Genomic DNA, 13,551 nt, shown 5'->3' with positions numbered 1-13,551 from the left:
CAATCTCTATACCCTCCATTAGTTTCTTCCTCCTGTAAGACAGGACTTAAGTACAATATCCACTAAAAGTGGTCAGTCACAGCATAAATCCTTACCTTGTTTCTGACTCCTAGGAACATGTTCAATTTTTACTAAACACAAGTATGATGTTTTATAGATACCTTTTAGATTGAGGAGATTATCTATCTACAGTTTGCTGAAATTTTCTTACATAAATGAGTGGCCACAGTGTTGCCTTTTAAAGAAATTTTAAGAATATTCTCTTATATTTATACATATGAACTATTTCCAGAGTTCTTCACCCTTTTCTTTCATCTGGTATTATTTTCCTTTATCCTAAAAAACAAACTTCAGTATTTCTTACAGGCAGATCTACAAGCAACAGATTCTTTAGGCTTTTGTTTATCTTTATGTCTATTTCACATCATCTTTCTTTAAGAAAGTTTTTTTGAGAGTACTTTGCACTGCCAGCACAATTAATTTGCTCATGTTTCCTCCCACTAGAAGGTGAGTTTTATGAGGTCAGACGCCTTGTCTTATTTACTTTTCTATTTGCTTTACCAGGAATTGTCTGTCACAAAGTGTTGGTCAATTTATTGGCAGAAAGAAAGAATAAAGGAATGGAGGAAAGGAGGGAGGGAGGGAGGAAAGGAAGAAGGAAAGAATGAAAGAAAATTAATTGGAACTGCTATTTATGGCCCTTAAGAAAATATTTGAGTTTGACAGTGTTTCTTGAAACATCAACTGCATTCATCTGGTGTTTGAGTGGCACAAATTAGTTTGCTTACAATAGCAGTAAAAAATATTTGGCAAGAAGGAGGTAAAGGAAAATGTCAATTATATATACACCATCAAAAACTTATAATGCATTTTAAAGTACAAAATAACAATTCATTACAAACTTATTGTTATATATATGTGTGTATGTATTATCTATAGATAGATAATGAAATAAATTTCCTATTTCTTACTCCATATAGAGTATATTCATTGCAACCTTATAAGTGTAAAGGAAGTAGATGTGTGTGTGTTAGTTGCTTAGTCACGTCTGACTCTTTGCAACCCCATGGACTGTAGCTTGCCACGCTCCTCTGTCCATGGAATTCTCCAGGCAAGAATGCTGGAGTGGATTGCCATTTCTTTCTCCAAGGAAGTAGATAATTTTGATCATAAATACTTGAATACTACTAGTATATAAGCAGTCATCCTTAAAGTGAGATACAGAAATTACTGGCACTTTTCATTTTAACAATAGCACATTTTAGAATGTGCATGCAGTGATTCTGTATCTAATGACAAGAAAACACAGAGAGGCCTGGGAGGAAAAAATTGGTGGAAGACAAGGATAAAGATGACAGGTTTAACATATGAGGGGCATAAAATAATAAGCATCCAATATGGTCAACTGACAAAGAAATTTTTGATGAGAAGTATTTTGAAAACACCCACAGTTCTAAATAACTACTCTAAGCTAACAATGACTTAGCCTGCAAAAGGAAAACAGCTGCTAAATAATGTCATTTGTAATGTTCATAATACAGAGTATAAATCAACCAAGAATCCTCGACTAGAAAAGATCAGGTTTAGGCTGAATAGTGGTAACACATATTTTTCTAGGAAAGAAATGCTATGGAATTCAAATTCTGAAGTGGTAGGCTCTATTATCCTGAAGAACAATATTCCAGGACAAGACTGTAAACATTGAAGTCTGGGTCATTTAACATGTACCTGAGCAAAATGCTGTCCCATAAGTTGTATAGATCATTCTGTAGATAGAGATGTCAGTCAGGTGAGCTAGCAGGACTAATTCGTCCCTAATTCTGATGTGAGACATTGTTTGACAGAGCATTTGGTGAGGTCATGAGAAGATTTTCAAAGTAAAAATACTTGGTGTGGGCCAACATGTGAAAAGGTAAGTGATGTCAGAGAGTAGGCTTTTAGAGACAGGCGTGGGTTCAAACGTACCAAAGGTGATCTTTCTCCTTTGTAGATCATGATAGAACTTGTTTAAACTTGCTGTTTCTTTCACACTTAAAAGTGTACCAAGTTATACAATTATATGATTACCCAATTTAAATGTCAATTCTATTACTTACTGGGAGAACTTGGGCGAGATATTTAAGTTTTCTAGTCTTAATTCCTTACTTTTAAAATGGGAATAATCATAAGTAATTCTTAGGCACAGTGAGAGGTTTAAATGAGATATTTTAGGAAAGATTCTACTTGTGCACCTGGTTTGTTAGATTGCAGGAAAGTGCTATTTCCTCATCACCTGCATCCTCTACAATAAGATAATTAAAGCCTTCAGTGATATGACCCCAGCATGCTTTTTCTTCTTCATCTATCTCTAACTTCATCTGCCTCAAACTTGTAAAATTTTTCTAACTCTTGAAATTTGGCATGCTATTTTTTAGCAATTCTCATCTTTCTCATTATCTTAAATTCTCTTTACTATTTAAGGCTCACCTTTTCTGAATATCTATTGCTAGAAGTAATCTTTCCTATACATATAAGCACCTTTTAAAAATTTTTGGCTGTCACTCTTTAAAATGGTTTAAATATTTAATGAAATAATACAAATTTTATATTATTTGGATCTATTCCAATTTTTTATTGATTAGGTTGTACATTTTTACATTATTTAAATACACTATAAATTATTTAATGAATCTCTTACTTAATGATATTTAAGTTGATCTCAGTTTTTAAACTATTATCACATTTTAATGTAAAAAGTTGTGTTAAATTGTTTTTATTTAAAAATCAATTTGTTTTTTTTTTTTTTCAAAATTAAGGATGGGAATTTTTTTTGTCATGTGTTTCTTTTTTGTTAAATGTCCTCTATTCAAACTGTTTTAGATTTTCCTGAAAGGTTTTTAAGTGTTGTCTAAGTTATCAAATTTATAGTTTCTGAGTTTTGTGTCTGCTTAGAAAGATCATCTCCATTCTAAAGTTATAAATTAATTCAGTCGCGTTTTCATTCAATACTTTTATGGCTTCACCGTTTAACTCTTTGATCCATCTGTAGGTTATTTTCATGTAAGCAGTAATACTAAAGTGTGACTTTATTTTTTTTTAATGACTATACAGTTATAAAAGATTTGTTGAAAAATTAATCTTTATGCCCACTGGTTTGAGATACTCTTTTTGTGTTACTTCTCAAATGTATTTGGGTCTATTTCTGAACTCATTTTCTTCCATTTATATTTCTGTGTATTGCTGGCCATTATTAAAGTTATATAAATTAGAGATTTAATATATGTTTTATTATTTGGTATGACTTCCTACTCTTCTTCTTAGAATATTTCTAGCTAGTTTTATGTGTTTATTTTCCAGACTAAGTAGTAATATTTTTTTATTTTGTAGATTTTAGGGGTTTTTTTTTAGTTAATGTTTTACCTGGAGGCTCAGACAATAAAGAATCTGCCTGCAATGTGGGAAACCTGGGTTTGATCGCTGGGTCAGGAAGATCCCCTGGAGAAGGGAACTGCTGGCCTGGAGAATTCCATGGACAGAGGAGCCTGCCAGCTACAGTCCATGAGGCAGCAAAGAGTTGGGCACAATAGACTTTTGTGCGTCACTTCCGAAAGTCGGAAAGTGACTGTCTTTCATTTCACAATTTGAATCTTTATTTATAAAAACAGGATAGATTGCATTTTATGGAAGGACTATTACTATGTCTTTCAACAGATACTAAAAAATTTTCACCCTGTAGTCACCTACAGATACTTATAATGTTGTTTCTATAAAGTTTGCTCTGTTTGAGGCGATGAATGACATTATTTCCTCTACTGTATTTTTTAATTGGTTATAATCTATACATATGAATGTACATTCATTAACTATGTAAATAGATGTCTTTATTTGTAATAGCTTTCCAGTTCAATTCTCTTTTTTCAAATATGGAATCATACTTTCTACAAGTAATAATATTTTACCTTTTATTTTTTAAAAATTGATAGTCTGTTTCAGATTAGAGCAATGCTTATAGTATTGCTCATCTGGGTTAAAATTCAAACACTGTCAAGTTAATTAAATGTTCGAATCTTCAGTTTTCTCATCTGTAAAAAGCAAAGGTAGTAGTGCCGTTGACCCTTGAACAACACTGAGGTTAGGAGTGTCCACAATCCCTGATGGTGAAAATCTAACTCTCTTGTGACTTTGCATCGGAGGATTCAACCAACTGTAGATTGTGCACTACTGTGGTATTTACTATATATTAAAAAAATATATGTGAAAATGGACCAATGCAATTCATGTTGTTCACAGATAAACTGTACTAAGCAACACAGGGTAGGTAACATATAGATCTAACTATAATGTGTGTAAATCAATTAGCAACATACCTAGAATATGATACACTTCCCCAAATATTAACCATTGTTTTATTTTTCCTCACAGTTAATTGAATGGTGTCTTATTATCAATATTGTGTGTGTGTTAGTATCTCAGTCATGTCCAACTCTATGTGACCCCATGGACTGCAGCCCACCAGGCTCCTCTGTACATGGAATTCTCCAGGCAAGAACACTGGACTGGGTTGCTATTCCCTTCTCCAATTATCAACATCAAATAATACCAATAGTCATTTTAAATGACTTCCAGTAATGATGTGTGGAATTGCCTAATGGTCTTTTTGTAGTGTATAGATTATAGCATGGTAAACTCAGAGTCTAGATTTACCAGGACTATAATAACATGCAATTCTACTGTTTTAAATAAAGACAATAAATTGCCATGAAACTAAGCAGCACTTAATTTTATATTTCTGGCAAGATACAGGTTAATTCATAAATTAGAAAAAAGGGAGTGATGATAAAGGGAGGTCTTATTTTACATTTGATTATAAACACTAATAAACATATTTACCACTTCATATTTGTATCATAGGTATTTATTTATATGTTCTATCTTCCTCTATAGAAAAGGTAAGTGCCACACTCAGTTGATTCATCTGCATGGTCAATTTGGGCAACTGATAATCTTCTTAACTGTAATACCCAAAGTAAGCATTCAATAACTATGCTTTGAGGAAAGGCACAAATAAATAAACTGTATAATGAAAAAAAGACAGATATTTTTTTCCAGATTCCACAAAGTCCAGCAGATGCAATGGAATCACTGTGTTACTCCATCCTCAGATGACAAGAGACAATATCATATTTCATCTCTCCCTAATACATGTAACGTTCTTTAATAGGAGAAAGATATTTAAATCAGGAGCACTATGTGCAAAACATTGATGAGAGGTTTTGAAATATTAACTATTCTTTCATCGGGAATATTTTTCCCCTTAATGCACATGTGTCAAATTCTACTCTAATTAGTTAATTTTTTTCTTTCACTCACAGTAGAAATTGGAGATATCTTGCTTTCACAGTAACATCTGATTTATATGCTTCAGCTAAATGCAGAGATTTCATTTGTAAATGCTAGTCAGTGATTTATATCATTGTTTTCCTTTTTGGACAAGTCACTGCAAAATTATTTTTTTCAAGCAAGATGGTATTAACCTTTTCTGATTGCAAAATCTCCTAGTAGCATCAATACTACTTTGTCATTTCTGTCAGTTACTTTATTACATTTGATAAACAAATAAATAGAGCCCCACATATCAAAAACTAGAATGACTATTTTAAGGATTCACCTTTCGATAACCATCTACAACAGATTACGCAGCCTCTGTAATATTTCAAAGAATTGGCCTTTTTCCAGTTGATACCAATATTGGGATTTGACTTAATTGCCAGTGCATCTCAAATAACAGAGCAGGTGCTAGAATAACGAACATTTCCTGTATTTTCTTTGTTATTTATAGTCAGAGTTCTTCTGTACTAAACCCTTGAGCTGGCTTTTTAGAGCCCACTGTATAACAATTTCATTCACTTTCATGTCAACAAGCTTTGGCTTGATAAATTAAAATGGAAAAATGCTGGCTAAAGCACCACAGCCCTACATGATTCATTTTGCTGTAAGTTTCTGGCAGCTGCCCAAGAATGACCTGCTATCTTCCTAGTGTCCTTATCATTTTCCCATCTGGAAAGGGCTGAACCTTACTTACACTGGGGAGTTAAAGGCCTGTGCAGGATACATTCAAGGGTCATTAACAATCATAACTCTAAAAATCATCACTTTTTTGCAGGCAAGGTTACCACTGGTCTATAGAATAGGTAGGGAGGTCAATATTTTACTTTTATTTAAATAAATATAAAGCAATTGCAGGATTTCTTTAATGATTTAGGACTTCAGATAATCTGAACCACTATGTGATAAGAGAATCAGGAAATACTTTAATATTTAATTTTCTCAAAATTTTGAAATTTACAAGTAGCTTTTCTTAACTAAGGCTATATGCAGATTAAAAATAAATTGTTTAAAACCCAATCCTGACATAGCATTATTATCCTAGAAATAATCAGAGCCTGATTATAAGGCTGTGGATTCTAAAGAGTTATACTTTTTAGAAAATGAAAGCTCCCTTACTACTAGATATTTAAACTAATAATTCATGCTTTCAATAACTAACTTATAATGCATGTTGGTGATTGTTAGCCTTATCTCTGAGTTGGGAAAAGATGTAGGGATAACCAGAATCCTTGACCAGTCACCTTTGCTAGGCTTAGTGAGCATGCTCTAAACAAGAGCTCTAAAATGCTCTTGTTTTGCAAAACCAAGAAAACACCCACTCCTTAGAAAAGGAGAGGCAATACTGAAAGAAGTCAGATGGACTCCCCATGCCCTGCCCCAAATAGTTAATTTGCTTAGGAAATGCTGCCACTTGCAAAGGCTACTATAGAGCTAGAGAAGTCCAAAACCTTGAACTTGAACCCTGTCGGAGAAATGAAAAGCCAGGGACTGCAGAGGCAGAGGCAGAGAGGAAGCTGCAATTGCAAAATTTGAATTACAGAAGAGGGAAAACTGAATTCTGCTTAGTAAGATGCTTATTTTTAAAATAAACACTGGAGAGAAAAGGAAAAAAAAAAAGAAACCCTCCGATGGAATTTTGTTTATATAAAGATAAAACCTAGATCTAATTCTGGAATGGAAACTGAGAGTTAAAAGTCTGTGAATAATAACACAAGAGGTTATCGCCACTGTGGGTAGATTTGAGTCAGTGGGGATAATTACACACCCTGGGTGGCATGTCTGAGAATAGCCCATCAATCTCTCTGTGGGAATCAAGACTTTTGGGGTAAGTGAAGGCTTTTGGAGCAATAACTCCAGGGTAAGAAGCATATAGTCAGAAACCCTCAACCCTCCCCCTGCATGGGAGATGGCCTGAATGCTGAAACTTTTCATTTGGTCATTTAATTAATATTCATTTATTGGGCCTATGCACTGTGCTGGTATCATCTAATGGGGTAAAACAAAGAATCCTTGAGTCAAGCAACTGTAAGCAAGTATTCTTACACCAGCTTCCTTCTCTCTCACCCTCCGTTTCTGCCTTCTTCCCCATTTCTTCTGTCTTCCTTCCTCTCTCCCTCCCTCCCTTCCTGTCTCCTTCCTTCATTTCTTTTTCTTATTGTTAAGTCCTTTCTCTATTCTCAAGCCATTAGTGAAGTTTTATTAAATTCCATAGCCTCATTTTAGATTGTGGGTAGAGATTTTAAGGAAGGAATGTTTTACAGCTTAAAAACACAGTGGATTGACTATAAAGTCACCAGTATTAACACAGAAGAGAAACATTTTCTCTGATAGCAACACACAGCCAGGAAGAATGAGGCAAGATGCTGGCTTGCTAGGTCTCCACCAACCATAGGACAAAGTTGTGGGACACATTAACCTACTTCTAAAGAGTCTCAGAAATGTCTGAGGAGGGGGTACCTGATAGCCAGTACTACTTATAGACTTAGGTAAGACAAGGAATCCCAGAAACTTAATGGGAAAAACATAGTCTCTTCAATAAATGATGGTGAAAAAACTGGATATTCACAGGGAAACAAAAGAACCTGGATCCATATCTTACACAACTCACAAAATTAATTCAAAATGGATTAGCAACTTAAAAGTAAGACTTGAAATCATAAAGAAGGAAAAAGCCTCTTCACAGTGATCTTGGCAACAATTTTTTTTATATGACACCAAAAGCAACAATAAACAAGTAAGATTACATCAAACTACACACCTTTCACGTTGCAAAAGATAAAATCAACAAAGTGAAAAGGCAGAATAGGAGAAATATTTGCAAAACACATAACTGAAAAGCGATTAATTTACAAAACATATAAGGAACTCACATAATTCAATAGCAAAATCCACATATAATCCAATTAAAAAATGAGCAAATGATCTGCCTAGACATTTTTTCCAAAGAAGATATTCAAATGGCCAACAATTAGCATCACTAGTCATCAATGAAGTGAAGTGAAGTGAAGGTCACTCAGTCATGTCCAACTCGTTGCAACCCCAGGGACTATACAGTCCATAGAATTCTCCAGGCCAGAATACTGGAGTGGGTAGCCTTTCCCTTCTCCAGGGGATCTTCCCAACCCAGGGATCGAACCCAGGTCTCCCACATTGCAGGTGAATTCTTTATCAGCTGAGTCACAAGGGAAGCCCACCACAGGGACATGCAAATCAAAAGCACAGTGAGATATGGTTACCTCAAACCTGTTGGAATGATTATTGTCCAATGGACAAGTGATAACAAGTGCTGATGAGGATGTGGAGAAAAGGAAATGTCTGTACACTGTTGATGGAAACATAAATTGGTACAGTCACTATGGAAGCAGTATAGAAATCCCACCCCACTCCCCCAGATTAAAAATAGAACTGCCAAATGATCCAGCAAGCCCACTTGTGGGTATATGTCCAAAGGAAATGAAATCATTATATAGCGATTACTACACTCCCGTTTTCCTTGAAGGTTTATTTATAATAGTCAAAACAAAGAAGCAACCTAAGTGTCCATGGACAGATGGAACATTATTCAGTCATGTCCTTTCATTTGCAAAAATATAGATGGGCTTTGAGGGAATTATGCTTCATGAAATAAGTCAGACAGAAACAATAAGACAAATATTGTACGTTTTCATGTATATGTAGAATTAAAAAACAAAACAAAACTGAACTCACAGAAACAGAGAGTAGATTGGTGGTTTCCAGAGGTGGGGGTTTTGGGGAAATTGTTGATGGTGGTTAAAGGGTGCAAACTTCCCATTATAAGATAAATAAATTCTATAGTTAATATTATCACATTGTACATTGTACATTGTATTTGTATATTTGAAAATCGCTAACAGAGTATATCATAAAAGCTATCACACCCCCCGCCACACAAGTTGTAACTAAGTGAGATGGTGCTTATGTTAACTAACCTTATTGTGGTAATCATTTCACAATATGTACACATATTCAATCAGCACATTGCAAAATCTTAAACTATCACAACATTACATGTCAATTATATCTCAATAATCCTGGAAAAACAAATGAAATATGGATTGAATTCTATTACAGATACCATTTGAGCTTTGGGGGTGAAGAGAGACTTGAGGGGGGGACCCCCAAGGCAATTAGCCTGATGAAGAAAGTAAATTGAAGAAGTAACTCCTCTCCAGGGGCTTCCCAGGTGGTGCTAGAGGTAAAGAACCCTCCTGCCAATGCAGGAGAATAAAGAGACGTGTCTGACCCCTGGGTTGGGAGATCTGCTGGAGGAGGGTCTGGCAACTCCAGTATTCTTGCCTGGAGAATCCATGGACAGAGGAGCCTGGTGGGCTACAGTCCATGGGATCACAAAGAGTCGGACATGACTGAAGTGAATTAGCACATATACATCTCCTCTCCAAACACATTCACTCAGTGGATCCAGGTTAGCCATAAGTGAGATTAACTTGCACTGACTAGTTAAGTCAGTCAGATTGATTATACACATTAATAGTTGACTAAGAAAGAAAGAAAAGAAAGTGAAGTCGCTTAGTAGTGTCCGACCCTTTGTGACCCCGTAGACTGTAGCCTGCCAGGCTCCTCCATCCATGGGATTCTCCAGGCAAGAATACTGGAGTGGGTTGCCACTTCCTTCTCCAGGGGATCTTCCCAACCCAGGGATTGAACCCGGGTCTCCCGCATTGCAGGCAGACGCTTAATCCTCTGAGCCACCAGGGAAGCCCAGTTGACTAAACATACATATACATAGATATAAACATATATTTTGTCTTCATATGAAAGTTAAATAGAGACCCTTAGGAAAATACAGCCAACATTTATATGGCATTTACTATGTATTCTACACTTTTTTGTGTATGTTAACTAATATAATCTTTATTACAGCTCTAAATGGTAGGTATTACTTTTACATTTCTTTTTCAAGTTGAGGAAATTGAGGAAGAAATTAGTAACCTGCTCACAGTCACACAGCCAATAAACAGGGAGGCCAAGAGACCTGGGGAGCCTGCCTCAAAATCTGAGACCTTAACTGAATGATTTATGTGGAAGAAGACAGCTATTCTTTCTCTACGGATGTATTTAAATTGTAAAATAAAATCAACTGTTAATCAAGACTGAAGAATATTGAGTGAAGTTGGTTAATCAGAAGAAAAACAGGGTCACCAAATTCTCTCAGATTCAGATGATTTTTAGCCAGGAGGCAGAGACTCTGTAGGAGTTGAGAATACAAGGACAAGCATAATTTTTTGCTGTGGGGAACAGTGCAGCCTTCTCTGCATTCTTAGTCACCATGGAGGTGTTAAACTGGCATAGAAAGTCAAGTTTTTCTCTCTTAAAGAAGAAAGTGCAGACTGGAGCTGGGAAAAGTTGGGACAAGACTGAAGGATAGAGGAGGTCATTGCCAGATAAGCAGATTTTGTATGTTTGTGTTTAAAATTTTTCTCTTTTTAATTTTCTTTTCCATATCACATTCTGGTAAATACTAAACAAACTATAGTTTGTCAGAAAAATCATTTATTGGGCAATCCCACTAGCCCGTCTGTGTTCACTGGCTCTGCGTTCATCTTGCAAATCCTCATTCGTATTACAATCCATTTCATTGATGAGGAAGCTGAGACAAGATTTCAGTGACTTGAGAATAAAGAGCTGAATCTCAATTTGCACTGCCTTCCTAAGAATTGCCAAAGCTGTACTTTTCCCAATGAATTAATACAACTCCCACACATCTTATTTATATAAGAGGCATTGAGCAGGTCATGCACTCCAAAGGTATTCTTTAGATTCCCCTCTTTATGGGGGATTTGTGGGCCCGTCTATTTATCTTATAATCCTACATTTTCTATGATAAAAACTGTTCTCTGGCAAAGTAAACAAGTATTTTTTGTGGTGAGGTTTTTTTTTTCCTCTTGGATAAGGAATGGGTTCTACAACCATTAGATCTTCCATTTAACAACTCTGTATGATAGTTTCTGTTGTGGAAAATGATAGGTGGTTTTAAAAGAGTATCTTAAAATTGAAATTTTCCTCCTCTTCTCTGTAGAGAATGGCAAAGACCAACTAAACGGTTCACTAAACACAGTGTCACTTAGATACTGTCTTCTTTAGGCATTGATCACTATTCCAAGCAATAAATAGCATTTTCTTATAAATGACAAAATGCAAATCTTAAGTATGTACAAAACTTTACACAATAAGTAACCTGTTGGATTAAGAGTCTTTTTTAATAGTCCTGTAGTGAGGTATATCGAGCTTCCCAGCTGGCACTATTGGTAAAGAACTTGCCTGACAATGTAGGAAATGCCTGAAACAAGGGTTCAGTCTCTGGGTGGGGAAGATCACCCGGAGGAGGGAATGGCAACCCACTCCAGTATTCTTGCCTGGAGAATCCCATGGACAGAGGAGCCTGGTGGGCTATACTCCATAGAATTGCAAAGAGTCAGACACAACTGAAGCGACTTAGCACAAAACCAGCTGAGGTATATTATGCCTAGAGTACCTTTAAATTTTGATTCTAAGATATTGTTTTATATATTATCTTTTTAAAGATTCTTCCAAGTGCATCAGTCATATTGCAGTGCTCATGGCTCAGGGCTGTCTGTGAAGAATTGGTCCAGCCCCCTAGAGAAATTCCTTGACTGCACTTAGCTGAAAATCTATTGTGTCTGCTCCAAGGCCAAACATTTGAGGCCCTTATCAAGGCTGGTAGTGCTAGAGAGGGGAGGGGGGATACAAGACGGGGCTGAGGGGGCTTCACACTGCGAAGTGTTCATCACTTTGCTTCAGTTCTATCAGCACTGAAGGAAGTTAAAATAAGAAAAGGGAAAAAAGAAAAAATGAAGCCCTAGCTGAAAGATGTCTTTCCTCATAGCCCTATCTCATTTGTTAGCATTCCCTCAGTGAACCAGCACATCTGAAGAATGTTGTGGAGGCAAACTACAGATTCCTTTAACTCTTCAAGGGAAAGAATGCTGTCCTGGAATTATTACTGTGGGTCGGTTTTGTTATGAAGGGAAGTGAACCACTTTGGTTCACGCAAACACTTGGAAGATTACAGCCCTCAGCCACAAGGGATTTGACAGAAGAGAAAGAAAAATCAGAGTTTACAGACTTTAAACAAAATAGAGACATCAGTACTTATTATCTGTGCATCAGTGAGATTAATATATGCAAGCAAAAATTTGTGAAGCAGATAAAAGAGACTACAAAACGTTCAAATAGATTGCTAATATTAACACATAAAAGAAATATTGATATATATCACACTGAAGCATGTTAGCATTAACGATTTAAAATACTACTTATGCTTTAAGTGGCTGTCCTATGACCACATATTTTCTCACAACCAGGAAAAATTACTAGAATTTTTTAAAGCTCTTGTTAAATATTCAGTGTCAAGGGTTATGGAAACGGAACCATGAATTTAATATCTTGCATACATTTAAGGATCTGAATTGAAAATATTTGGTATTTGGGGTTAGGCTAATTTAGCATGAGGCTTAGGAAAAGCATGTTTGAATACAAAGAATGAACACTAGAATGAAACCACTGGAGATGTGAAAAAAAAAAAAAACCCCAAAAAAAAGAAAAAATAGGAGAACTATGCCACATCAATATACTAACTCCTGGACTGTTTGTCAGCTGCACAGTTAACATCCCTTGGTTTTCTAGTAGACCAAACTATGAATATTTTGACTTAAGGAGTTGCTGGTAGAGTGGTTATAAATCAGAAAATAAGTTTAGGTACTTTTTTCTTCATGTAAAACTATATTGAAAATTTTTATACTATTTTTAAAAGATTTGACCAACTTTCATTTGTTCTTGTGCTAATTTCATCCAATCCACCAGTGATGGTGGGAGAAGCTCCTTAGAAGGGGCATAAGTGACAGACTTGTGACAGAAAACAAGCTGTGTTCTTCTTTCTCATGATGTGCTCTTCTTTCTCATCTGTTACAGGACCCTGAAATTTTCCAAAAGACAGAATGATGAACAACACATCTTTATACCTGGCATCATACAGAGGTGGCAATATATAGGAATAATATATGTAAACACCATTTTTCATAGATTCAGTTTGGAGTCTGAATTCCCAACAAGGATATGGCTATAGATTCTACTACTTTGGAGAATATTACTTTCCAGCTTTTTTCAGAGATTCCACATAATTGC

The 13,551-nt window shown here is 35.6% G+C and overlaps 1 long non-coding RNA gene across 2 annotated transcripts in view; it reads left to right on the top strand.

The window, feature by feature from the left end:
- Positions 1-13,551, top strand: part of LOC110127776 (uncharacterized) — a 35,573-nt gene that overhangs the window by 16,931 nt on the left and 5,091 nt on the right. For both annotated transcript variants that reach the window (XR_002310926.2, XR_002310927.2), the window contains one exon: positions 13,339-13,404. This is a non-coding gene — a long non-coding RNA (uncharacterized lncRNA). The remainder of the gene's footprint in view (positions 1-13,338; positions 13,405-13,551) is intronic.

The sequence above is a fragment of the Odocoileus virginianus genome, chromosome 3, assembly GCF_023699985.2.
Source record: "Odocoileus virginianus isolate 20LAN1187 ecotype Illinois chromosome 3, Ovbor_1.2, whole genome shotgun sequence".
NCBI lineage: Eukaryota > Metazoa > Chordata > Mammalia > Artiodactyla > Cervidae > Odocoileus > Odocoileus virginianus.
Note: the sequence above shows the minus strand (reverse complement) of the source record. Positions and strands in the feature narration are given on the sequence as shown.